The 12653-nt window shown below is 41.2% G+C and overlaps 1 protein-coding gene across 5 annotated transcripts in view; it reads left to right on the top strand.

Moving 5' to 3' along the window:
* The window catches only part of CDK14 (cyclin dependent kinase 14), a 296113-nt gene extending 286072 nt beyond the window's left edge, over positions 1-10041 (top strand). For all 5 annotated transcript variants that reach the window (XM_072328324.1, XM_072328329.1, XM_072328328.1 and 2 more), the window contains one exon: positions 5795-10041. The gene's annotated coding sequence lies outside the window, so the exon portion shown is untranslated. The remainder of the gene's footprint in view (positions 1-5794) is intronic.
* The last annotated feature ends 2612 nt before the right edge of the window (positions 10042-12653 follow it).

Genomic DNA, 12653 nt, shown 5'->3' with positions numbered 1-12653 from the left:
TCTCACCCATGTTAAGCTAAGGCTTCTTTAATACTTTTCTTACTGCAAAATCCTGAGTTAACTGACCACATCAACACAAGCTTCCTCATGAGCTGAAATTAAATTGAGTTTTTAATTCACCTTCATTAAACTCCTGAATATTCCTTTATAACCGCATCTCAGAGAAGAGATGTTCATTTCAGAGTTCATTTCAGTGCTATTTTCGAAGCGATATAAATCCACCATTTTCTCTGTGTGTGTTACAATATGTTTGAGTTCAGGAACCACATACCGACCTGCAGCAAAGAATATTTTCTTCCAACACTTCTCAGTTTGTTAAAAAAAAAACAAAAAACAAAAAACAAAAAACAAAACACACCAACCATAGTTTTTCTAGTGTCATTTTTTTTTCTTTTCCTTTTAAATAAATTTTTAATGACAGCCTTAAGTCTTACCTCTCCAGTGTATTCTGGGGCTTGAGTAACTAGACAAAACCAAAGCCCAGCAGAAAGCAATTGTAGCAATCTTATATTTAGCCTTAGTGAGCGGTGTTCCTCAGGAACCACAAATGAGGTGCAGTCCATGGAAGAAAAGCTTTCAACAAAGCTAGGCAGCGCACTGAAGACCTCTGAAGATATGCAGAGAAACTTTACAGGCAGCAGTCTGCTGAGCTTTGTCCATGGGGTAATTCAGAGCCTGAGCTAACAGTGCTGAGGATCATTTATTTTTCATATATTAGAACAATTGCTTTGCTGTTATATCTCACAGAAATAAAAGTTCCCAGAGAAAGAGAGCAATTCCATATTCTAAAGCATATACTCATCAAAATATTTTTTGTGCACCTATGCTTTCCACGCGCACTCATACATACATGTTATTTGTACGCTTGTGTACATATACTGCGGACAGATATAAATTGTGTATGTATGTACATATGTATATATAGATCTGAAGGGAAAAAGAAATTACGGGAGGCTGGCTGGATTTAATTTGTCTGCTTGTATTTAGCACTTAAGGGCTTATATACTCAGTTTGCTCAAAAGAGTGAAGAAGTACTCCTTGCTTATGCCTCAAATCAGAAATGCATGAAGTGCAGCTGCAGAGATAATACATTCTCCCCAAAGGCTTTGGCTGAGCAAATTAGGTGTCAATGGGGTGCCTGCGCAGGCAGTACTCTCTCTAATTAGTCTCTTGAGCCTAGTTGGTGGCGGGTATAAAATGATCTAATCAATTGGTCTGTGTCTGATGGTACGTGTAAAAATCCTGGCAGGCAGAGCTGTCTCCCACAGGTCACTCACCTGCACAGCGGGAACGCTCATTTTCATTTTTCATCTCCTCCATCACATGATGCTGACAGTTGGTTTTAAGAAAACGGAATCCAAAAAATATCTGGTTCATAGGGCATGTAGGTCACAATAAAATTGCATTATGGGTATTGGTGATCCAATTAATTAATATTTATAGCATCGAACTGCATGCAGATATTACCCGAGTGCAAATAATATTGATAATGTTTGGATGGCTTTTTAAAATGACTTCTGTAATGAGGAGAGGAATAAAAGCTGTAGGGGAAAAAAATCACCTGTTAATAGTGTACTTCTTTTAGAGGGGATGAATGGTATCTGTGGCTTGTGTATGCCTGGTAGAGGGAGAGAATGAATATATTGTTGATCATCTTCAATACCCCACGTTTCAGCTTGCAGGAATGCAGCATCTCTAGTTGTCAGCTCACATTTTGATTTTAAATCGGGTGTTGTAGAATGAATACTCTTATAATGCTGCTAAATCAGCTGCAACGTAAATAGACCTACACTCTGGGTGTGCTTTGCATGCTAAGGACACTGCGGGAGCACAGCTCCACCCAACTTTATAATTTATACAGAAATTAAAAGCACCTAGAGAAGGATGCTGATGCTGCCAAAAAGGGCATGTATTGAATTGGTGATTTGCATTTTTAAAGGAAATGGCATTCTTTTATTAATTAAAATAATGGAAAATATTTGGGATCTGAGGGCCATTGAGTCATCCTCATCTGCCTCATGTGCTGAGTGCATGATTAATGTTTAAATTATAAGCTTTGGAATCCTTTGTTACATCAAGAGCTCCTATACTCTGACACTGGCTGCTACCATTTTAAGGTGGCCGAACACCTTATTTTATCCTACTTAGGATCTGTGCCAAGCAGGATGCACGCAGCAGATGATTTCTCTAGATAACAAATACACAATTGATTTACTTGATTTAGGTCACTTGATTTTTTTTTTGCATTCAAGCACATCATTACCTTGGTTGTAATCTTCCAGTGGGTTCAGTAAGACATCATGAAAATCAAAACTGCCTGGACCTGTGGTGAAAAAGAGTATAGGTTCATTTTTAAGGTGGTCTGTTTCAGGGCCCTTTCTTTTTTTTTCCTTTCTTTTTTCCTTTTTTTTTTTTTCCCTCAAAGTAGATCTGAAAGAACCCTATTTTGCTCTTGGGAAATCACAAGTTGTAAATATTCCATTTAACAATTTATGCTTTTATAAGCAAAGCTGTGACCAGAGGCCATAAACACAATCTGCCAAGTCACAAAGCAAAACTTTGATTTGTATGATCAGGAAAATGTATTAAATTCTAAGCAAGGGTATTTCTAAAATACATCTTTAAAAAATGCAAACATGGAATACTAGGCCATCTGGGGACTGAACAGCAGCACTGTGTGGTGAGCCTTGCTTCAGGAACTGCCTCAGGTCCTGCTTGTGTGAACAACCCATGCTTCAGTTCAACAGCCTCACTGGAGAAACAATGCTTTTTTTAATAAAAAGCCCGGTTCCCACCAATCTACAATTTCATGTTTGTTTTACTGTGAATTTTCTGCTGTGGACAAATAGAGACCCTCTTCTTCCTCCAGTGTAGGGCGGTGTCTAGAGATGTAACACAGCGAGTCTTGTTGTAAGGCAAACAAAAAGGGAAGGAGGCCTTCTGCCCCATGGCACAGCGGTTACAGCGCGTCCCTGAGAGGGCCTCCCTGTGTCAGCTCCTTCCTCTGCCTCAGGACAGGTGAACCTCTGTTCCCCATTTCCCAGGAGAAGGCGTTAACCACAAGGCAGAGGGAAGGGATTTCACCTGTTGACTCTACTTGGAATCATCAATAAGCATTGAGTGAATTAGGGACTCCAATGAAAGCATTATGTATTCCCCAGCAAATGTATTCCTAACCACCGGGCCTGTTCCTGTAAGGATTTTATGCAAAGCAGAATTGCCTCAATGGCCAAAACTCAGGGTTCAACATCAGAGCCATCGGCGTGCTGGTGGGAGCAGTGGGAGGGCTGTGTGAGTGCCCTAAATGGGGCAGGCGAATACATCTTCAGGGAGATAGGGATCACTGGCCACGTTCTGCTTGCACTCTGTCTTCCAGTCTTCCCCAGCCAGATCCTTTGGGGAAATTTGGAATTAAATCACCTTTCTTTTTTCCACTGAGTTTCCTGTTTGATCTCAGCCTTGTTCTGCATTGAGGCAGTTGCACTATGCTAAGGTATTAAATGGTGGCAGTTTGTTTATTTCTAGGAAAGCTTTTAGCATTACAGGGATTGATTCTGAAAGTTCAGGCTTCCGATGAAGACATTCCCCATCTCCTAAGTTCAAGGCCTTGGGAATGTGTGACCAGCTTTGCCTTCAGAGCAATACTTGAATCCAGAAAATGTAGTATTGTCACTGGTGAATTTTAGCATATCCCTGGGAGGAAATGTGATGCTGGCCTCCTTTGGATAGTGCCTTGAGGTCAACTGATAGAAAGGAAAAGCTCTCTGTAATTAATGTAATTATCTAATTAAGATGTAATTTTCATCAAACATGAGGAGATTGGTAACTCTTAGAGAAGCTTCTTTGTCTTTTATCATTTAGTCACTTGTCCTTAATGTTAAGGCAGCATTATGGCAGGCTCTGAAACTCCAGCAGTTTGGGCTTAGCCTGAAATCAAGCACTTGTCTTGTGTCTGTGCAGACCCAAACTGCCAGCTTCCTCCTTTGTAAGGGGGGTTCTGAAGTGGTCATCCTCTAAAAGTATTGTGGTTTGGTCTGGTTTGGTTTTATTTGGTCTGTTTTTGTGGGATTTTTTTAAGGAAGGCAGATGTAGAATTTGGCAACGGTGTCAATCATGTTTCACCAGTCAGCAGCGGTGAATCTCAGCATGTTCCAAATATTGCTTTTCTTTCTGAGTTTATGAAGAGTAAACTAAACTCTAATTTATTCCTCGAAACAAGATTTATTGGGGCTTCAGCCAGACTCCTCGACCCTGGGGACTTTCATGTGGAACAGACATTCCAGAGGCATTTGGGAAACAACCCAAGCAGGACTCAGGAGGTGGCAGACCAAGCTCCAGGAGATGCTGCCGTGCATCATTAAGAACAGGCTTTGGTTAATCCAGTTCAGGAGTTCTGGCAATTGAAGGGCAGAAGAAGTGCTCTCGAGAACTATGACAGAAACGCTGCATACTATGAAAGTCAGATGTAGTGTAGAGATTAGGCTGGTATGATGAAAGCCACAATTAAAATTTTATGCTTGAAACTGATGCCTTGTTTTTCTCCTGCTTTTGAAATGAGGGCTAGACTAGATTCACTGGCACCTGCATTGAGTTTGATTTAAATAGTTCTAGGACATGCTAATACAAACCAGTTCTGAGCTCAATGAATATTTAATTTTAAGTTTTCTTTTAATTAAGTGCTAAAATTTCTTCATATCTGCCTGTCTTCCTGAAACTACATTTGAGAGGGGCAGCAGATTTGTAGTTAGAATCTTTGGTTTTGGAAATCTCAGTGAAACAAACACATTTTGAACTTCGTAAAACTGCAGAACATTATCAGAAGATGCAGTCCCACTTTATTACTCAGCATAGAATTCTACCTGAACATTTATTAAGTATGTTAATTATAAAATCCTTCCGATGGCTCCAGTCTATCTAGCCTTCATTTAGCCCTCACCAAGCCCTCACCAAGCTGGTCCTGCAGTTGTTAGTTTTGTTTTAAAGTAATGCTTCCCACGTTGTTGGCCTGCCTCCTGCTTGGTGTAAATCTCAGAGACAATGCAGTACAACCTTATAGGTCCAGTCACTGCATTGAGCCCCTATAGCCAGGAACCAGTAGAGGGAAAGACAATGTAAGCAAAGCTCTTGGTACAGTGTTTACTTCCTGTATGTGAAAGGAGAGGTTTTTGTTATCTTTTTATAAATAGAAAAACACCCAACTAAGGGTGAATGTGTTTGAATGCAGCGCGCCATGTTGCTCTGTAACCCAGCAGTGTTTACAAGTGAAGTGACATTACTGTGAGGTACCTCCAGTAACTTTTGGGAAGCAAAGCTGAGGGAACTTTTCTACAACCTGGTCACAAGTGTTCCTGCAAAGCTGATCACTGGGAACTCCATAAGAAAAGGGGCAAAAAGAGCTCGTAAACTCCTGAAGCTGTGCCAGCGTTCAGTAACCTTCCTTTGCATTCCTGGGGTGTGACCACCTTTAGAAGAGCTGCCAGTCTATATATAGCTGCCTGTAATTTCCATGGTGAATGCGAGAGCTGATGGCATCTCTGAAGATTAGCTCTTGGGACAGATAGGCATGAAGATGGATAAACATATCTCTGTTAGGCAACTGGCACCATGAAAACATCAGTGTTCTAAGCTCGTTTTCATGAGGTTCCAGCTCTAAAAGTGCTTTGGATGTTTGTCCTTCACTCTAAGCTAGTGTCTTCAGAACTGGCTTTGGACTAATCTGTTATATACCAAGTAAAAAAGTCATTTAAAAATGCAAGTCATGAAGCTTATTATAATTTATGTTGTTTCCTTACAGGATTAAATTTACCAGTTTGGAGGAGGGAAACAAAAACCTAATGAGGAGGCCGACACCAGGAAGGAGCCATGGCCTGTTTCCTTTCTTTCTCTATGGTGGATTTCATTCAAAAGAAAATTGAAGCTGGCAAGACCCTGTTTTTCCCTGCAATTTATTTAAAACCTTGCACGCATTTTGGATACCTTGTGATTTCAGAGAACTATGTGAAGATTAAGCTTTTGCTTACTGATACATGGCATGTACTCTTTCAGTCTTTTGTGTTTGATTTTGTTTGATTTTCCACTGCAGCGCTGCATCTTTGTAAGGATTTTTATGCTTTCACCAGCAATGTCTTAAATACATTAAGACAACACATTCGGTGTTCACACTTCTTCAGTAATGACTGTACAAAAAAGCCAGTGGTGGCATAAAGGACCGTGCTTTCTTTGAGAGTCGTGCACATATTGCAACCAATGGGAAGACAATTTCTGCCAGAGCAAGCCCGACTTGGGCTGACAGTTACAGCACCTTGCCACTGTTCCTGAAGTGGTGTTGGGTTCTTTCTTTTCTCATTGTATCCTCAGATCATTTATATCCATTTTAAAAACATGGCAATAACCGCATGTTTACTCCAGCACTCTGAATTTGGTTACTCCGCTTAGGCTATGTAGCATGCCAGTTTTGGAAATAGGCCTGTGAGAAAGACAACGCAAAAATGAGATGCGCTCAGCTGACAGATACATGACAAATTCTTCATGGTTTTATTCCCTTTGTGAGTATTTCTTTCTTTTGTGGGTCTCAGCTCACATCTCCATGTTTTTCCTCACGCTGTTCACCTTCTGGAATGTTTTCCTGAAATGAAAACAGAGATTCTGAAACGGTTCCGTTTAATTCAAGGCAGATACTAAGGTACAGAGAAATTTTTGTTGAATGAGCCATTAAGTCTAGCTGTGTTATTTTGCTGCTTACAGAGCGAGAGTTCTCCTTATCCCAGACGGTTTGCTGTTCCACACCAAAGCACTTTTCAAATGATTTTCTATAGGTATCCCGATCTGATTGGAAGGCACTACCAGACGATGTGTCTTTAAATCGCTTTTCTGAATGAATCATTCAAATGCAAACTTTGAAAGAAACAAAGCTGTGTGACTTTAGGCGAGGAAGGCCCTGCCACATTGTGGCTGGGGAGAACATTGTGTTGGGGGGTGGATAAAACTGCCCTGATCATATACAATGCTTTGCATTCAGAAAGAGCAGGGCACAGTGCGAAAACTGCTGTTGAGTTATGCTCCTGCTCAGACAGAACCGCTTGCTAGGCAATATTATTCTGCACATAAATTTGACATCCCTTGCTTGCTGGATGCATTGAATTACATTTTTAAGAAGTGCGGTAACACTTGGGTTAGCTTTCACTGTTTAAAAGGAGGGGAAAAGGATTTGTGCTACTGCCATCTTATTAAACTCCAGCAGTGTTTAATAAGAAAAGAACACCCAATAAGGCAAATCCTTGAATGCTCAAGTAGCTACGAAAGGCCTCTTAATGAACTAGCGTATGAGTCTACGCTTTCAAAGAGTTGAACCGAGGAAATATTCTCAATATTTGCACAGCCATTAAAACAGTTTCCCCCAACGACATCTCTCTTTCAGGATCTGGTAAAAGCCATCTGAAAGCCACTTTCAGTCACAATCCTATTTAGAAGTTACTACAGTTTTCCTCCTGTATTTAGGAGGGGAAAGCAAGTGACCGCTGAACTTTTGACTTTATCAGACACTGAAACTGCCTTAGACGTGGTTTGTTTGGGTTTCATGTTTCTTTCTTTCTTTCTTTTTTTTTTTTTTTTTTTTTTTTTTTTTTTTTTTTTTTTGTAAGAGAAAAGTCTTTTATACATGATCTTTGCTACTGAAACGCTGTGCAGTTTGATGACTGAAATTAGCTATTTTTAGAAAAAAAGAAATCATGCTGCAAAAAATAATAATAATCTGATGAATTTTTGAAAATGTAAGATTTCAATTAGGAATATAATGGTAGTTGCATAGACACATCTACTGGGCAGCTTCAATCAGGAGGCACGCAGTTACACTGCTCGACTAAATATCTGAAGGTTTAATGTAGAGACTGATTCCCTAACTCTACCCACAAGCCCAGCACATCATTGCTGTCCGTAGTGAATCATGTCATGTTTGCTTACGGTGTGTGTGTGTGTGTGTGTGTGTGTGTACACACACGTGCATGTGAGATTATCTTCTCTGCCCCATTCCCACTTTTAAGCAACCACTGAAATAATTAGAGTTGTTGGTCCAAAAACCTTCAAACTCAGTTGCCTAAAGCACACAAACATCTGGGTTCCTCAACAGTAACTGGATTTTCAGCAGTACTGGGTCTGTCTTGGCCACTGATCAGTTAAAGAATGGCATGAATCTCTTGAGCACCTCCTTTCTGGTTCTTCTGACTGCCCATGCTGACACTGGTTTGTTGTCACCTGCAGAGGTCTTTCTCCCTGCACCAAGGGGATCTGCTGCACATTATTCTCCCAGATCATTAAATCTTCTGGGAAACCTAAATCATTATTTTACTTTATTTTTTCTTTATTTTGAGAAAATGGGAGTACCTTTATGCAGAGAATGGACTGTACAGCCTTTTTCTCCCTTTCTGTCCTGTCCTTCATCAGCAACCTGACAGTCCCCCTCAGTTAGGGTCCCCTGGCAGTTATCCCACCTCTCCAACATCATGCAGTTTTTCACCACAGCCCTTTTCAGTGCTGATGAATGGACTTTTTAAACCCCCTCAATGTCCTTAAGGCAGAGTCAGGGAATATCAGTAGCTCTATCCTCTTTTATTCTCATCCTTCCCAAACCAGTTCCCTGCAGAATATTCAGAGGGACAAGAAAACAATCAGCCCGGTCTTCCAGACATGCTGCAGGTCTTGGGAGTGCAGTGTTTCGTGCCATCAGCAGTCAAAAGTTAGTTTAAATGGACAATATTCTGTGGGGTGCATTCCTTGACAAACTGTGGGACTTGCCCGGAGCTGACAGCCAACAGTGTAATTTTTGTCTTCTTGCCTGAGCCCCAGCAGATCCTTCCTGATGATACTGAGAGAGGATGTGGCTCAGCTGCAAGAGGGACGAGCAGCCACAGGGCAGAAGCAGGCAGATAAAAGTAGAAGGGTGTATTCTGACTCTGTACAATACCAGGTGAGCAGGGAAGGGAAGGTGGTGATAGAGATGGCTTGTGTGATACAAAGATTCCTTACAAGTTCACGTTCACAGAACCCAACTTTATTACAAGTGAAACACCTGGAGACAGTTTGGTCCCACTTCAGCTGGTGTCAGCTCAGCTCCAATCCATACCCAGCAGGCAGAGCTCCAGGCAGGTCACTCCAACACTCAACATTACGCTGTTGTATGACATCCCTGATCGTTGAGTCCTTCCAGTTCTCACTATTGTTTTTAAACAGGATCATGTTTCAGGATAATACCAGTAAATGCAACACTGGAAATTCAATCTGCAGTAGACAGAGGCACCAGGGCTTCCATTTTGTCTTTGTTGTGTGATTACGGACTTCAGACTCCGGGAAGAGGGTAGGGAAATAAACTGCCTTTGGCTGGTGGGTGACATCCACTCCTATGTGCTCAATGTCAGTGCACACAACTTGAATGTGTAGTCAGTGCTCCGGTACACTCACAGACAAAATACTCAGCTGTGAATATCACTGGGTTTTGTAATCTTTGTTATACAAACCTTTTAGGCTGTACAGACTGGGGAGCAAAATGCTGACACCCCATTATAAATAGAATTACGTTGCATTACTGAGCATAACAAAACTCTCCCCTACCAGCAGTTCGGTGGAGTGACCGTATGTTACTGCCTTGTGTTTTTCACATGAGCAAAAAATAAATAAATAAATCTAAAAGTAAAGGATGCACTACAAATTCCCATCCCCCAAAATGCATTTCAATGGTGCTGCATACAAAATCCCAGCTTGCCAGCTTCCACGCGGGTTTTCGTATGGTGCACTGAGAGGTGTTCTTTTTTTAACAAATCAAAAGCGAGGGCTGGTACATGAGAACAATGTTAATGTAATTAAATATATATATATACATATATATATACTTCAGAAGAACAGCATAGTAAGCAGTACAGTAAATAAATGTCGCATTATTTGTTACACCTTGTAATTTGTCTGTATTATGAAAGATGTAATGGTTTGTCAGCTGTAACTGTTGTTTTCTTGTAACATCATATTGAATAAAGTGTAGCAGAATCTCTCTTCTCCTTTGGATATGTGGTGTAGACCTAAATAATGGAATAAAGCCTTTCTTTTCTGTTTTGTTCTACGGCAAATGAATAAGAGATGGTTGTAAACAAACAACAGATTTTTATGAAATGGAAAGCACCCAGAAGCAGGCAGGCATTTACGCAGCAATTAATTGAGAAGATCAGGCACCAATTCAGCCAAACACATGAGCTTAATCAGAATTAGCAGGCTGCATGGGGCAAGGCTCTGCACACAGCGCACTGCTGTCTGTGCTGGTTACTAAGTTCACTGTCTGGTGTCTCTTTCCATGCCTTATATCCCTGTGTGACAACACAGTTACAGTACCCTGGGATTTAACTGAAAGTGGTAGAAGGAAGAGTTTTCTGCCAAATTTGAATCTGTCTTTGCACGGAGAATAAATTCTGGCTTATTGCAGCTGCTCTTGAAATAAAGACCTGAGAATCCTGGTGGAAAATTATATAAAGCAGAGTTTTTCACAGCTTTGATGCAGGAGCTGGATTTACACCTGCTTGTACTTGTCTCAGACAGTAAGAAAGTGCTGCTTGGGTTCTTAAGCCAGTTATTTATTTGTGCATTACAGTTTTCAATAGGCAAGTGCTCACATACAGTGTATATAATCAATACGCACCTTCGGTACTTTCCACTACTTCTAGTTTCTTGATATCAACATCCTGTTAAGACCTATTTTTAGACAATACATATTAAATCGATGCAGTTTGCACAGACCTGATTGGGAGATTTGACTGAAATGTCAGAATATGCTCTTCTAGCAAATGCAGGAATCTATTGGAATCTATCGGTTTTAACATCACTTTGGTCAGCACGGGGGAGGGCTCCATTTCAACAACCAGGGCACATTTGGGTTGTTGCCTTGCCACAGCTTCGATGAATGACTTGTGCTTGCAGTTCTGTATCTGATTTGTTTGGCACTCCTGACTCACTACCTGTGTGACAACTTTACCCTACAAATCTCTCAGATACAAATGAGGACCAGGAATTATGACTGTAAAAGCTTTGTATGTTTGAGCACTGAGTACCAGGAAGCACATTCGGAGTGAGCTTTTAATTATGTAGTATAATCCTTAAAACCATCTCCTGACCCCCTTGGCTGCACTCCGAGCCTCTTTAGCCCCAGGGCTTTCTTTCCAAGCTGGCCTGGCTGCTGCAGCAAAGCAAGAGATGCACTTACCACACAATGGCAGCCTCCCCTCCCCCGGCAGAAGAAAAACCAGGGGGAAGGTGTTGGAGCAACCTTCTGCCACTAGGTTAACATACACAGTTTCTAAATAATGCCTTTCGTTGTAAACCTTTGCAAAGTAAACCCTACAGCAGCGGAAGGGCTTGCTGCTACCAGTGGGGGGTGGTGTTATGGACATTAGATTTGAGAAGCTTATATAGCACATGGGCGAGGATAAAGGGATACAAATCAGAGAGAAAAACCTGAAGAGATTAAAAAAAAAAAAAAAAAAATCCAGGGCCAAGTATTTACTGTTCATTCCCATGTGAGTGGTGTTACATATTGTCTGCAGTGAGTCATGCTGAGAGCGAGCCAGGCACAATAATAGCAGAGAGCAGTCCTGCAGCCCCTTCGTTATTGCCTGCACTGGTTGAGACTGAGCTGGGAGAGAGAAAGGGATTCCAAAAAATGTTCCTTTTCTTCCTTTTCTCCTGTTCCCCAGAGGGCCTGCTGGTGATTGCTGGGGATGCGCTGCTGTGAAAGAACCGCTAAACTAAAATCAGACATATTTTCACATTAATGTTCCAGGGATCAATATGATGATTCACATAAAGCACATAACAGCTTTAAGAGTTGTGCAAGAAAATGCCACTGTGCTATTATGCTCCAGTAAAGTCCTGAAGCCTAAAGAGGTTTATGACAACCTCACCTTTCAACCAGAATTTGGGCTGCAGTGTAGGTGTGTAGCGTACAATCCAGCTAATTACAAACAGCTTGCCCCCAGATTCCACCTGAGGAGCTCAGAGATATTCATGCATTAATGAAATGAGCTGTACGCACAGCCCTGGGATATACCCTGAATATATAAAAATCCACACTTTGTGGAAGGAAAAAATAAACAGCCCCCCAAAAACCAAGGCACTGATTCAGCTCTCTATTTTCAAAGCTTTTCATGGGCACAAGCAGCCAACAGAGTACTTTATCTGCTGAAGACTGAACATTCAAAATACTTTATAGAATAGTTTATCACAACAGAAAAAAGGGAAACTTCTGTGTTCAAAACAAGTTATATTTCTCTGTACAGACAGATGGAAAGATGCTGACACATTACATGACGGAATGTTGCTATCAACTACACAGGGTTGTTTATTGCCCGGATGATGAACGTGATGTCACTGTGGAGCAAGAGACCCTGCATGAACCATCATGTCAGCTTCACTGGGAAACACTGTAAACATGAACTGCCCCTTGAACACTTCAGGAGACGTAGGTACAACCGTCAAACTCTTCAGAGGCTGTTCCAGTTGTCCTCCTGAATCCATACAGCAAAGCAAAAGTGTCTTCCTACTTATAGACATGGTTTGGTGATGAAATATTGGTGGTAGGCGAACAGTTGGACTAGATGATCTTGGAGGTCTTTTCCAACCTT

The sequence above is a fragment of the Excalfactoria chinensis genome, chromosome 2, assembly GCF_039878825.1.
Source record: "Excalfactoria chinensis isolate bCotChi1 chromosome 2, bCotChi1.hap2, whole genome shotgun sequence".
NCBI classification, from domain to species: Eukaryota; Metazoa; Chordata; class Aves; order Galliformes; family Phasianidae; genus Excalfactoria; species Excalfactoria chinensis.
Note: the sequence above shows the minus strand (reverse complement) of the source record. Positions and strands in the feature narration are given on the sequence as shown.